We start from the raw sequence: 15,309 nt of genomic DNA on the forward strand, positions 1-15,309 counted from the left end.
AAAAGCTATGCGGCATCATGAACAGAGTTTTCCAGGCAAGACGAATTGACTGGGACCTGCGCGTACTAGCGGCTCGATGGGCCTATAGGGCCATAAGCAAAAACCAAAGCGCGGAAGTGATCCCAACACTGATGAGAAGAGATGAAACCATAAGAGCAGAGAAGAATCCCCCTAAAACAACTCCCACAGTTGGGACAGTACGCGAAGACCCGGGTAAAGGAATTATGTAGTTACAGGAAGCCATTCGGCGAGGGAACTTGAAACTTTGCAAACTCGACGATGATTGGTTACGACTGAGAAAGAAAAGTATGATATTGGACGAAGAAATCAACAAACTGGAAACTGAAGTCACGCAAGCATGCTGCGCCGAGAAACTAAGCATGATGGGACAAGGAATAGTCAGCCATACTACTGCAGTAGAGGAAGTTATGACCCTACTACCATGGCTGCGACTGCACCTTACTAGACAAAGTAAACAGGGGAGCGCACTGCATAAGGAAGAACGTGAGGCGCTGATTAGTGCGAGGGTAACTAAGGAGGGCCCGCAGATCGGGTTGGAAGGTGATTTGAAGCCTCGCACCGGTGGTGCAACCACCTGACTATCTGTAGGAAGCATAGTCTCAGTGCTCCAAGCAGTTGAAAGAGAGCGTGGGACTATAAAAGAGTCTGTATGGGAGCTGCGCGACAAGGAGGTTGCGCACAGGATTGGTATGCCACAGAGATCGCGATTGTGCATAGGGGGCTACGCTGCTGCGCGGGTAGGATGGGAGGTGACCGTTGGTGTCACTGTTCATGACAAGAGGTCCAATTTAAGGCAAAAAGGAGTGGGCGGCAGACAATTAAGACACTAATTAAGAACGAGATTTGGGATGATCTGCCGCCAAGAAGGAATTAATGATGTAGAAATGGAGGGAAGGGTCGAATTCAAATTCAAAGGACGCTATAAAAACCTTAGGGCCAGCTCCAAGGCAACACTTTGTTGGTTGATAATTGAGCAAGGACAGAGCATTGAGTGCCACGTACTCTTACCATCCTCAAGTGTAAACACAATGACAGCTGCTAGAACAAGAGTGCGATTCACCGCTCCAGTAGAGTGACTCGAGACGAGTCACGATGATTGTGTTGGGGGCCTGTTGGGCAGTGGATCCCCCCATATCGGGTTTTCGGGGCTTGAAGCCCGGATTTGGTCAAGAGTAATGTAAAGACCCCGCGAAATATGGGCGCGAAGTGCGAGAGTCTAGGGTTGTCCACCCTAAAATAATGTAGTTTAATGTAAAGTGTGTCAGCCTACCCAAGGTCCACGGACCATGGGATTGTATAAATAGAGCAAGGCTCTAAGTGTAAAAGAAGACTTAATTGGGAGAAGTCTTATGTTCTTTGGGATGATGAATTAGCTTTGAGTCTGTAAGTCCGAGTCTTGGGTTGTAGTAGTAGGAAGAGGCTCTACAGCTGTGTGCGCAGAGGCCTGGTAAAGTCCGCAGCTGTGTGTGTGGATCCCTGCAACTGAGTGCACAGGGTAGAGTTGGGATTGTATTTGAACAGAGGATTAATAAAAGATAAGTTGATTCTGAAATACTGTGTGTTTATGCTTCTGTTATGTTTATGCATCTCTTTACAGTTTTATGATTGCGCGCACTTGCTATGAATGTTGAATGATTAATGAGAATATTGGGTACACACAATTAAGTTAAGATCTATAATAATAGCACAGTAAGGATAAAGGATCTAGACAACACCTCTTTGCGCTCTTTACAGAGCTGTGCGGAAGCAGTCGCACAAGCTGTGAAGGATAGATGGTTGCGTGGAGCAGTGCAGGCGCACAGGTTTGGTTCACGAACTTCCTAGACTTCATCAAGACATCCCTAGGGTGTGGAAACCTGGTTCCAACACCCTCCCATACTACCTCGGGTGAGACCTTAGTCCGCGCACCGCGGACTGTTGCCGAAAGGGCCGGTAGTTTCGGGATTTGTTTGGCTAAATCACTTCTGAACCTGGGTAAGGCCCCAACAAGCCAACACTATGCTTAGTGTAGGTTCATAACAAATTAAAGTGCACTCTAATGAAATTTCATATGGTATATCAACCTCATAAAAAACTATACATGCCAAATAACATATTTTACATTCTTTTTAGATGAGAAATTACAATACTATAAACAAAACAATCTACTATGAAATGCCTTGGGGGCATGCATTTTGGGAGTGATTTGATGTGGGTAAATATTTCATAATTCCCATGATATACAAGTGATAATATCTATAGGACAACGAATTTAATAATTGAGTGTCCTACAATTGATCTCCAACACTATGCATCTTTCATTGCCAGTGATTCAATAAACAATTAATTAGAAAAACCAAAGGAATAATTAGCAATTAAAGTGTTGATAGACTAATTATGTCCTCAATCATGTAAACTAATGCTTGGTTTTAGGAGCTACTTCCATAATGATTACTTGTTTGTGATTATCCCAATTAAAAAAGTTATGTTGGTAATTAATTAAGCCACTCGAAATTACCCACTAACACTTTTACTTTAGGGGATTCAAGGTACATTAGGTATGAGCATGGGGAAATCTAGTCATTAAGCCATTACTTCCTCTCTAACCATTAAAAATTATTCAAAGATCAACATTTGCATAATCTTAGGGTTGTTGTAATTTTATATACAATTTACAACCGCAAACCAGTTGATTTGAAAATTGTAGCTAATGAGCTTATTGAATGGTGAAATGCATGTGTTGGAGCATGCTATTACATAACATTAAGAACTTAATTACCTAGCTACCAAACTAATCCAAGAGTGTTGTAGACAATGGATAAATACAAATGATTCAAGTAAATGAAAACTCTAAGGTGACTAATAGTTTAATGCTCGAGGGATCAACATGGAAACTAATAATGTATGCTAGTGCACTTAAGAGAAAACAAACTATATAACAACATTTAACAACAAGTATTAAAAAAAAATCTTGGGCACTCAAACAAGTTTACCAATTCTTAATCAACAATTTGTTTATAAATGTGACCCAATAATACATTAACCCATTAGTAGAATTTGCATTGAAAGTGTATGCCATAAATACACTAATAAAAGTAGGTACACAATACTCATATTTTACCTTAAAAACCCAAATGGGGAAACCAACATTTGGTGGTAAATGGTTATATAGGTGAGCTATGCATTAATAATTAAGGTTTTAATGCATTCTCATTCATTGGAAAAAAATCTAGATGGCTTTGACTCAAAGATAGCCTGCAATATTCAAACAAGCTTCTTCTTCTGAGTCCTTTATGTTATACTATTCATTTATTAGTTTATTTCTCTTAAAGGTTTATTCACTTGAATTCCCTTTTCCTCCATAACCTTCATATTTAATGGGTTGCCTTGAAAGGCTAACCATCTCAATGGCTCATTTTCATCTTCCATGTTAGAATCATTTTTGGACTATTCACTCCACTTCTGATTCATATCTTGGGGGGGTGGGGGAGATCTAAGAGACTTGAACACCAAGAGGGAGGAAGCAAAACACACAATCTTCCCTTAAACTATTCTAAAAAAATTACACATTGAATACATCCCAACATATGAAAGGAAAGACAAACATTTATTAAATGAGAGAAACTTTTACCACTGCATCATGTTGGATGAATCTATCTTTTTGAAAGGTGATGCCCATTATTTATAGTATTTTTGGTGCCTTCTTGAATTACATCATTCAATACCATGTTTAGGTACCAATTTCCATTCATATCAATACTTCCCCCTTTGGAAGAAATTGCGTCAAGTTCCTTCCATAGAAGCTTTTGTTGAATATAAGCCAAAGAAGGGTTTTGTGTGGTTAACCCGTAATTGCAGGTTTCTAGATTACCCAAAACTAAGTATTGTTGAAAACATGGGTTTTTTGGGGTTGACCCATAACCAAATGTGCCAAGTGCTAATGATGTTATGTAACCATATCACAAAGCATAAGAAAATATAGATCAATGACTTGAAAATAAGCCTCTTCAAGGGGGAAACCTCCTTTTACATTACATAAATGAAAAATTGTTCGATGATTCAAATGACAAGACCTCCTTGGTATATATAGGAGTTTAAAGAGTCAAAATATAATTAGGGCCTACATAACAATAATAATGTAAGGGCTCAACAATAATAATAGCCGGTTTCTATGAGGCACAACAATAACAATATGGGGGCTACACCAGTATTATATATCTAACATGCCCCTCAATGCTTGAGTAGTTCTGGATGCTTCTGTATGAAATAGTCATCCTCCCTTGTGGAATCTTCAACATGTAAGTTCTTCCATTTAATGAGATACTCTGAAATTGTTCAATTTCATAGTTGTTGGATTCTTGTTTATGTGATTGCTTCAAGCTCCAATATGATTTTTCCTTCATCATCAAGTTCTGGAAATATAGTTTGAATTGGAAGCTTGTCACCTATAACCTTCTTTAAGCATGAAACATGGAAAATAAGGTGCACTCGCAAAGATGCAGGTAGCTCCAATTTGTATGCCATAATACCCGTCTTTTACAACACCTTGTAAGGGCCACAATACTTGGGTGATAATTTATTATCCTTCTTAGCTTGCTTGAGGGACATTTGTTTGTATGGTTGTAGCCATAAAAATACCCAATTGGGCACATCAAAACTTATTTCATTGTGATGTTGATTTACCTGTTGTTTCATTCGATTCTGCACCAGAGTCAAGTTATCCTTTAAGAGTTGGAGAACTTGTTGTTGATGCTTGATGCAATATTCCACTTCCTAAACCTTAGAATTATCTCTTAAAGGTGATGTGATGGATGGTGGATCATATCCATAAAGTGTCATAAATGGGGTCATTTTTGCTACGGTATGAAAGGAAGTGTTATATCACCATTCTACCAGAGTTAACCATTTGACCCATTGTGTTTGTTTATCAGATACAAAGAAACAAAGATATCCTTCCAAACATTTGTTCACTATCTTAGTTTTCCCATCAGATTGAGGATGATAGGATGATCCATGAGCTAATTGAGTACCAAGAAAATAAAATAATTATGCAAAAAAAATTCTAGTGAAAATGGGATCCTTGTCATTTACAATAATCTTTGGGTTTCCATGTAGCTTTTGAACTATTTCCGTAAATGTAGTAGTGACTGTACTTGCTTTGAAAGGATGAGATAGTGCACAAAAGTGTGCATACTTAGTAAGTCTATCAACTACCACCATGATGACACTGTTTCCTTCGTACTTGGGTAAATATGCGATAAAATCCATTGAGACCTCCTCCCAATGCAGATTTGGAATGGAAAATGTTTGTAAAAGACCCGAGGTCTTAATTGTCTCAACTTTATTTTGTTGGAAAACCAAACATTCTGCCACAAACTTCTGAATATCAGATTTAAGGCCATTCCAAAAAAATCCTTCTTAACTCTATGGTAAGATTTTAAAAATCCCGAGTACCCTCCTATAAGAGAGGTGTGCAATTCCAAAAGAACATTTTGTTTGAGTTGGGAGTTCTTACATAGATATAAGTGATCTTTGTACGATACTAAATCATTTTTCCAAATAAATGTATCAGATGCATTGGGATCTTGTTGTAGCTTTTGAATTAGTGTCCACACCTCTTCATCATTCTTTCATTCATCCCCTGTTTCAATTATCCAATTAGGTTGGATAATAGAAATGGCATAGAGAAAAACTTCCACATCCTCATCCCTTATTGAGAGTGCATTTGCAACAACATTTTGCTTCCCTTTTTTGTAGATGATTTCAAAGTCATAACCCAACATCTTTGTAACCCATTTTTGCTACTCTTCTAAAGATAATCATTTTTCCTTGATTGGATGGATTTCAAAAGCAATGAGTCTTCCTTCTTGCTTTAAAACAACATTGATGCCATTTCTTGAGGCGTCATATTACACAATAAAGGTTTTTGTGAAGTCTAGTGTAGCTAGGACTGGAGCTCGACACATTGTCTCTTTAAGATGTTCAAAGGTGTTAGTTGCTTCCGGAGTCCAAAAAAATGCATATTTCTTCAATGATGTTAGTGGTGCTGATATTTTCCCATAATTCTTAACAAACTTGTGATAATTCCCTATCAACTCGAGGAATCCTGAAATATGCTTTAATGTTGTGGGGATTTTCCATTCCTTTATGGCTTTAATTTTATTAGGGTCTACCTTAACACCCTCATGTGATACAATGTGACCCAAATATTCCACTTCTTATACCCCAAAGAAACATTTGGTTAGTTTTGCATACAATTGTTCCTCCAATAGTTTGAGCACCTTGTCAACATGTTGAATATGATATTTCCAAGACTTGCTGTAGATTAGTATATCATAAAAAAAATGCTAACAAATTTTCTAAGGTAATGTTTGAAAATGGAATTCATCAAACCTTGAAATGTGGAAGGTGCATTAGTAAGGCCAAAAGACATGACTAAAAATTCATAATGACCTTCATGAGTTACGAGTGTTGTTTTTGAAATGTATTATGTATTAATTCTAATTCGATGATGTCCCGAGTGAAGATCCAACTTGGTGAAGTAAATTACTCCATGTAGTTCATCCAACAATTCATCAATGACAAGAATGAGAAATTTATCTTTAATAGTGAGCTTATTGATCTCTCTATAATCCATACATGTACGCCATGGTGCATCGTTCATGTGCACCAATACTACTAGAGAAGAGAAAGAACTTTGGCTAGGTTGAATTATATCTGCCTCTAGCATTTTTGCAACCATACGTTCAATTTCACTCTTCTAGGCATAGGGATATCTTTAAGGCCTCATGTTTGGAGGAACACTTTCTGGAATCAAGTGAATAACATGATGATGATTGCGAATAGGTGGGAAACTATTGGGAGTCTCAAATACCTTTGAATATTTGTCAAGGACTCTTTGGAGATTCAGAGAAATGGATGAATTAGATGTTTGAACATCTAGTGAGCATAATTGTGCAATTACTCCTTGTTGCTCCTTCTTCAAAAGCTTTGTCATGCCATTAGAGCTAATTAGCTTCCCAAGTTTCCCTACAATACCTCTTAATTCAATTTCCTTTCCTTCCCAGAAAAGTTTCAAGGAAATTTCTTGAAAATTAAACGATATCGCCCCCATAGATTGTAACCATTGGAATCCTAATACAACATCAGCACCACTCATTAGATTAGAAAGCATTGGAATATTCAATACATATTTTCCCATGGCTATATTGATATTATGACACTTCCCTGAGAAATTTATAGTTCCTCCATTTGCAACCATCACTTGACTATGGCGCCGAATATAGAAAGCGATTCAAATCCTTGGCTATCTTACAATGAATAAAATCATGGGTACTACCTAGATCAATCAACACTATTACCTTTTTCTTCTTGATATATCCTTCTATCTTGAGAGTTTGAGGAGTGGTGATTCTTGCCAATGCATTACAAGATATGGTCAAGTTCATTTCTTCATTTTCAACCTCTGGTGTTGGTTCCTGGTGCATATATTATTCCTCTTATGTTTCTTGTTCCTTTTCTTCCCCCTCTTCACGATCTATGTAAAATAATTTATTCTCAATGCACTTATAACCATTAGTGTATTTTCTATCATATCTGTAACAAAGCCTGTTTTCTCTTTTTTCCTTCAGTTGTGGTATCAAACTTGTAGGTTGTGGGAGGCTAGGAGCGGTAACACTTCCATCTTTATAGTTGTGAGTAGTAGACCTCCTTGTTGCCATAATTTTGCTTTCAAATTTTCTTGCCACCCTGAATGCATTCTCCAATGACTTAGGTTCCCAAAGGCGAACCTCATGTTGGATGTTATCCTTTAAAGTCCCTAGGAAGACATCAATCAGATGCTCCTCTGGAATATCCATTACCTTGATATTTACTCTTTGGAAGTCCTCATTGTGCTTCGCAATTGAAACCTTTTGTATGAGATTTATCAATTGGCTAAAGAAGGTATTTATCTTTGTATCCTCATAATGTGCTATTAATTCTTTCATAAAAATTGTCCAAGTGACAAGTGATTTATGAGAACAAAGCCATCGATAACAAAAGAATTGATTGGGTTCTAAATATAAAGATGCAATGCATACATTTTGTGTGTATTGCACATAGTGTAGTCAAAGAACTTCTCCATCTGAAGAATCCATGTTACTAGATCCTTCCCATCAAACTTCCTTATATCGATCTTTGGAATGTGGTTGGTCTTCAATCCAATTTTAGAGTCTCTGAAAACGTGATTCACATTTCTTTTGTTCTCATCATGAGTTTCATGGACTACCTTGTCACCACAAAGAAGCCTTTCTTGTAACAACTTTGTCAAACCTTCTTTTAAACATTCCATGTCCCTTTTTATGCTTGATTTTATGTCTGCTTTTAAGCCTTCCATTTTTTATTTTAAACCATTCATCATCACTTTCATTTCATCTTTGGTTGCTCTTTGTTGCACTTGGTCTCGTAATTTTGATATATCATGTTGCATTTCTTCTTCTTCTTTATGTGTTCTAGTAGATATTTCTAAGGGCTTAGTGGGTGTAGATTTTATTTGTTTGGGAGGAATTTTGGAATCAATTAATAATATATATGCTTCACTATGCCCTTTGAGTCACTTCAAACCGATTTTTCAAACAAAAATTATGCAAATTTAAAAATACACACCTTTTAACAACTTAATTTTGAGCTTGTCGATCTAGTTGACCTTGAAATTGTTGGATCTATGCGATTTCAACCTCCCAAGGTATAAATTTGTGTCCTAAAATATCTCTCTGTGTCTTCTTTCTAATGCCATAAGTCAGATCAAGATTGGATTATTCAAGATAATGTTATGCCAAATCTCCCACAATGACATGATTACGGATTAGTTCAATAGAGAGAACTTGTACGTGATGCCACATGTCACTGTTTTGACCTTTAGCCTTGAAACCCACACTTTAAAATCTACAGTCCATGCACTTTTTATGGAATTCAAATCCAATTCTTGAGGAGAAAGTTATGAAGATTTTCCCCAGGACACCTGTTTGAGACTGAATTCTAGAGCATATAAAAACCCTAACTTCCTTGAACCATATCTCCAAGAATATATCAAACCAAGCTCTGAAATTTATACATGATGTTCATCAAGATTTCAAATCCACATGGTCGTAATTTTAGCTTTTGAAGCCTTGCGAAAAAAAACGTTATAGTGAAAATTCCAAGATTCCCTGTAAGCAACAAAACCCTAGGATTTAGAGTGTTATGATACCAAATGTTATGTAACCAGATCACAAAACAGAAGAAACGATAGATCAATGAATTGAAAATAAGTCTCTTGGGAAACCTCCTTTTATATCACATAAATGAAAAATTCTTGGATGATTCAAATGACAAGGTATCCTTGGTATATATAGGAGTCTAAAGGGTAAAAATATAATTAGGGCCTACATAACAATAATAATGTAAGGGCTCAACAATAATAATAGTGGGTTTCTATGGGGCACACCAATAACAATACCTAGACTAAACTAATATTATAGGGATCTAAAAAATGAGGACAAGAGTTTTGTGTGATTGACCCATAACTGTGGATTTGTGGATGACCCAAAACTGAGTTGGTGATGGAAAGAGTTTTGTTTGGTTGACACATAACCATGGGTTTATGGTGACCCATAACCATGATGAATGAAGGTCCGAGGATAGAGTTACCTTATAATGCTTGTGGGCCAACTATGATACTGACAATGTATGGCTTGGCAAATGGACTTTGAGATAGTTCACTTGTCGGTATGCTAAGGTATGGTAGAAATCAAGTGGCTTATCTTTGTAAATTCTCACTATCCAAGTACTCTCGTTTAACCTTTTTGTTTCCCATTGCTATGATGTGATAGTTCCACAATGAAATTACATTGGCATCGAGAGGGTATTTTGTTGTAGCTAGAAGTATGCTTTACAATAGTCATCAAAGATAACCTTGTCACCATGGGCACCGCTAACAGTGAGAACGATATATGGAGATGAGTATGTCTTTGATGTAACCCAATTATACAATGGGTGACATACCTCGTAAGTAAAGTACACCTGAGAGTATGATGCATGCACCCTTTCTATAGAATGACAATGCCTAATTTGCAGACACCCTTGAAGATGCCTTCAAATTTCTTGAGTCTTTGTTGGCAACTGTAAATGCAAATTTAGGTGTAATGTGAACCAAAGTTGCCAGGTTTTCCATAGTTCAAGGCATTGCTATATCACTAACAAGGTACATAGTTGGAACTGCAACAAGGATAAGATGAACAATCTCTCCAGCAAAAATAATGGCATCTGTCAATATTTGCAACAAAAGTAAAGCCCTGTCGGAAAGAAGAAAATCAAGATGTGAAAGTTAAACATAAATGATGACCAACATTGATGCAAAAGTAATGATTATCATATGATCTATGATAAGAAAAATATCTCTTGGAAATCATGTTCTCTCCATACTGCACATGCTAAAATCCAAATCAGATCTGCATCACAAGAAGCATTCCTAGGATGTAGATGCACTTGTATGTCATATAATATCTTTTGGGATATTGATAGGAATGAAAATATAACCTCTCTATGCAGATACCATATAAAAGTAAGCGAAAGTTAAGGTAACCAACCTCTATGTCATTTATGATCATGCGGAGTGCTATTGCACAGAGGGCAATGAGTAAATGGGCTTGCCTATTTTGTAGACTTCTTGTATGGCATTCATTTTCTTGGCATCGGGAAGTGATCCAACGACTATGTATATGTTCTTCTGGAATAAGCTATTTTTGTAGGAGTCTATGTCTGGAAAAAACTATGTGCTCCTTCTTCTGAGAAGATGAAGCTTGTGGTTGCTTGCGAATTCTCTAGAAAATAACCCGGATTGATCATTCTCTTTGGTGCCTGGTTGAATGTTACTACCACTATGATGGAAATCATGCCTCCTGTCAAGATACCGAAGTCTTGAATCACGAACATTGTGACAAAAAAATCCCCATAGGTTTTCTTGCTCACGTACTCTAACATTATTGTGGTTGACAAGATGTGGTCCCCGCCAACACCAAAGCCTAGCCAAAAGTTGAAATCATTGTCATTATATATTTGGTCGTATGGCCAAACGCGATTCGATTGGCTATGGAACTGATTACCATTTCCATGAGCGTCATCCCGTAGACTTTCTTGGGGCCAAGTTTGTCCCCAAGCCAGCCGAAGAACAACTGGCTTGCAAACATTCCACACAGGGCTACACCATTCATTACTATCGATATGTTAGGTGACAACGATTCGGGCTTGTCCGCCATTGGATTGTAGTAATAGTATCTGTGATGGTAGTAATATAGAACAAATCATAAGCATCTATGAAGAAACCAATGCCAGAAATTATGATCATTGTGAAATGATATAGTTGCATTTTGGTCTTGTCCAATGCTTTTAGCACCTCTATCTATCCCCTAGTCTCGACATGATCGATCTTGAAACTCAAATATCGATCCTAGATAGGAAGATATGAACCTACTGGTTGTATACTGACAAAGTTTTAGGAATTCCTTGTGTTTCACGAATCACACATGCCTTTTTGTTGAGCCAAGAGACTCATTATATAACCCAATATGAGGGCGATATGCAATTCTGTCTGTGTTCAATGTGGAATTGACATGTGTCCTTGTTAAAATAAAAATAAAATATTTTCTAAATAGAAAAAAATGTCCACTATAATAAAAACAAAAATTAATATGCTATGCATGTTTAGTTAGTTAGTTGTCCACATGAAAAAATATAATTTCAGGTAAAGTAATTAGAAGTAAAAAAATTGTGTGAGTAAGATGTTTAAACCTTATATCTATAAAAATTATTTCAACATAGGATTTAAGTAAACTATTTGAAGATCTATGTTAACTAATTTATTGATCTCTTCTGTTATGATCTCAGAAGCAAAAGTTGCAAAGGGTCAATCACTCACCAGGCTACAAGCCATAAACTAGTATATCTCGTGGAAACCCTTATAAAGCCTCGATTGCCATGGATTCATAAACCTCTTTGATACCACTGATTCAAATCTTGGGGGGCGGGCGGGCGAGCGGAGGGGGGGCGGGCAGGTGCAAGATCTAGAAGACTTGAACACCAAGAGAGAGGAAACAAAACACACAGTCTTCCCTTAAACTATTCAAAAAAATATGCATTGAATACATCCCAACATTGGAAGGGAAAGATAACCGTTTAAAATAACCATTTATTAAATGAGAGAAAAAAATTACCACTACATCGTGATGGAAAAATCTACCCTTTTGAAAGGTGAGGGCAATTATTTATGGTATTTTTGGTGCCTTCTTGAATCACATCGTTCATTACGATGGGTGGATACCACTTTCCATTCAGATCAACTTTTAAAAAAAAATGCTTATTACAAAATTTATAAAGGATATTTAATTATGATCCAATTCAAGTTAGCCATACTACCTAGTTCCCTACTACAAAATATTGATCTTTAACAGTGTTGTTAGTAGTGTACCATAGTAATAATACGATGAAGAAGCTTATGCAAAGCTAGTTTTAGTTGCACCCAAATGTATTTTGGTAGGAATGAGTGTACATGAAAAATGAAATTGCTAGGTAGTTTTTGTCTAATGCCATACTGCTAGAAAGAGTACCAGTAGATATTACAAAGGTGTACAACTAAAGGAATATAGTTATATTCACTATGTGTATTCTTCCCCAACCATTTGTTTACCCATTGTATGATAGATATTTATGTCTAAAGATGTTAGAACACATCTTTTACCTAATTAAAAAGGAAAAAAGAAGAATAAGGTGTGTGATGGTCTTATGAACCAAACACCCAAATAACATACAAATAGAAATAGAAATCACTCATTTCCTTGAGAATGAGAGAGAAAAATGAATGATAAACTTCTTCAAGAGGGAAACATGTTTTTACAATATAACAAATGCACAAGATGAGATGCTCTCTAAAACTAGGTCTTCTTGGTACATAAGGGAGACAAAGGGTACAATTACAATTAAGGGGTGTAGAAGACCATTAAAAGGCCTAGTTTATCAATAAGGATAACACTAATACAATAATAGAAATGCAATAACTCTATATCTAGGGCTTGCCATGCTCCTCCCCTTCAAACAAATATTTTCCTCAACACTTGATTCATCGTGGATGTTACTACATGAAGAAATCACCTTCCCACGTTGCATCTTATATTGGTGGGTTATTCCACTTGATAAGGAACTCAACAATAACTTGAATGCATAGTTGCTTGATCCATGATTCAAGGATTTTTTTTTTTCAATTTTAGTATGATTTTCCCTTTGTCATTAATATCTAGTAAAATAGTTAGAACCATGACCTTATCACCAACCATCTTCTTTAAGAAAAAACATGGAAGATTAGATGTGCATGTGAAGATGGAGGCAATTCCAATTTGTAAGCGATGCTACGAATCCTCTGCAACACCTTTCAAGGACCATAATACTTGGGTGCTACTTTATTGTCCTTATCTTTTTGCTTAAGAGACATGTTTGCATGGTTGTAAAATGAGATTTCCTCCTCGATGAGGTTTTTATTTCATGTTATATCTATTTCCCAAGGCATGGAGTTACTTCTTTATCTATTTTCAACCTATTTTAGTGTTTATTCCCTAGCACACACAAGATGAGATGTGTAGGAATTTACAGGGTAAGTTCCTCAGATAGAACACCAAAGGACACTGCTCACAAACAGATCACATATCAATACACCAGTATTCTTGACGCAATTAAAACCCTCAAAGAGGGAAACAGTCCACAGCCTGAGCCAACGCGACCACTTCAGGAAATTTATTAATAAAAGAATGATAATTTACATAAGCTTCTCCCATGAACGGTTACACTACAAATGACCCTCCATGCTCTTTAAATAGAGATCATGGACCAATTGGGTGTTAAGCCACAGATCAAGTGTCGGTAATACTGAGGAGAGAATGAACCGTCAGATCACTTCATGTCTAGAACATATCATGACCGTCAGATTGTAAGTTACAAAAGTACATAGTAAAGAAACACACTTTACCTAACTCTACACTAAACCAAGTTATACTTAACTATTTCCTATGTGTCATAATATCCTAACATCCCCCCTTAAGAAAAACTTGGGATAGGATTGAAGGATGTAAAAATATGACACAATAGGATAAGGAAGGAGGCATTAGAGTCTATCCCCCCTTAGTTACAACTTTCTGAACTCCAACCATAAATCAAAGTTTAGTAAACTTTGCCTCTATGAGAGCCTTTGTAAAGATGTCTGCAACTTGATCATCTGTTGAACAATATTGCACTTCAAGAACATGGTCATGAATGAGCTTTCTGATGAAGTGCATGTGCAGTTCAATGTGTTTGTTCTGTTGATGTTGGACTGGATCTTTGCATAGTTGAATGGCACTTTGATTATCACACCAAAGTGTAGTTGGATGTTGCTGCTGAAAGCCAAACTTTGACAGGATCTGATGAAGCCATAGGGCTTCCTTACTAGCTTCTACGGCACCACGATACTCTGCTTCTGCTGAAGAAAGAGAAATGGCACTTTGTTTCTTGCAAGCCCATGTAATAGGTCCTGAACCAAGAGTGAACACATAACCTGCAGTAGACTTCCGATCATCAGGGTCACCAGCCCAATCAGAATCAGTGAAACCAACCAATAGAGGAGATGCTTATGCACTATAATGAATCCCAAACTGAATTGTACCTCGAACATAACGAAGTATTATTTTAGCTGCTTTCCAATGACTTTCATGTGGGTTTTGCATAAACCAAGCAATAAGGCCAACAACAAAGGAAAGGTCAGGACGAGTATGGGTCAGATACAAAAGTTTTCGTACAAGTTGGCGGTATAAGGTAGCATCAACTTTAGGGGAAGTACAAGTGACTGGAAGTTTGGCTCCAGAAAGAAAGGGAGAAGGGCTAGCTTACAGTCTTCCATGTGAAAATGGCATAGAAGATCACAGACATACTTGGATTGGGAAAGGGAAATACCTTCCTTGGATTGCAAGACTTGAAGACTAAGAAAATAATGCAAGTGTCCTATGTATATCATTTCAAACTTCTTTTTAAGGCTGGACTTCACATGGTCTATAAGGTTGGGATCACTACCAGTAAGGATAAGATCATCAACATAAAGAACAAGAATTATAAGAGACTTGCCCACTTTCTTGGTGTAGACAGTATTGTCAGAATCACACCTAGAAAAGGTAGTTTCTAAAAGAAAGCTATCCATTTTGGCATACCAAGCCCGAGGGGCTTGCTTGAGACCATAAAGGGATTTCTTAAGCCGACATACAAGGCTGGAGTCTG

The 15,309-nt window shown here is 37.0% G+C and overlaps 1 protein-coding gene across 1 annotated transcript in view; it reads left to right on the forward strand.

Moving 5' to 3' along the window:
* Positions 1-15,309, forward strand: part of LOC149191440 (aldehyde dehydrogenase 1-like) — a 91,678-nt gene that overhangs the window by 45,977 nt on the left and 30,392 nt on the right. The gene's annotated exons all lie outside the window — the stretch shown is intronic.

This window comes from Pinus tabuliformis, chromosome 2_2 (genome assembly GCF_031772625.1).
Source record: "Pinus tabuliformis cultivar Carrire ecotype Pingquan chromosome 2_2, CPIR1, whole genome shotgun sequence".
NCBI classification, from domain to species: Eukaryota; Viridiplantae; Streptophyta; class Pinopsida; order Pinales; family Pinaceae; genus Pinus; species Pinus tabuliformis.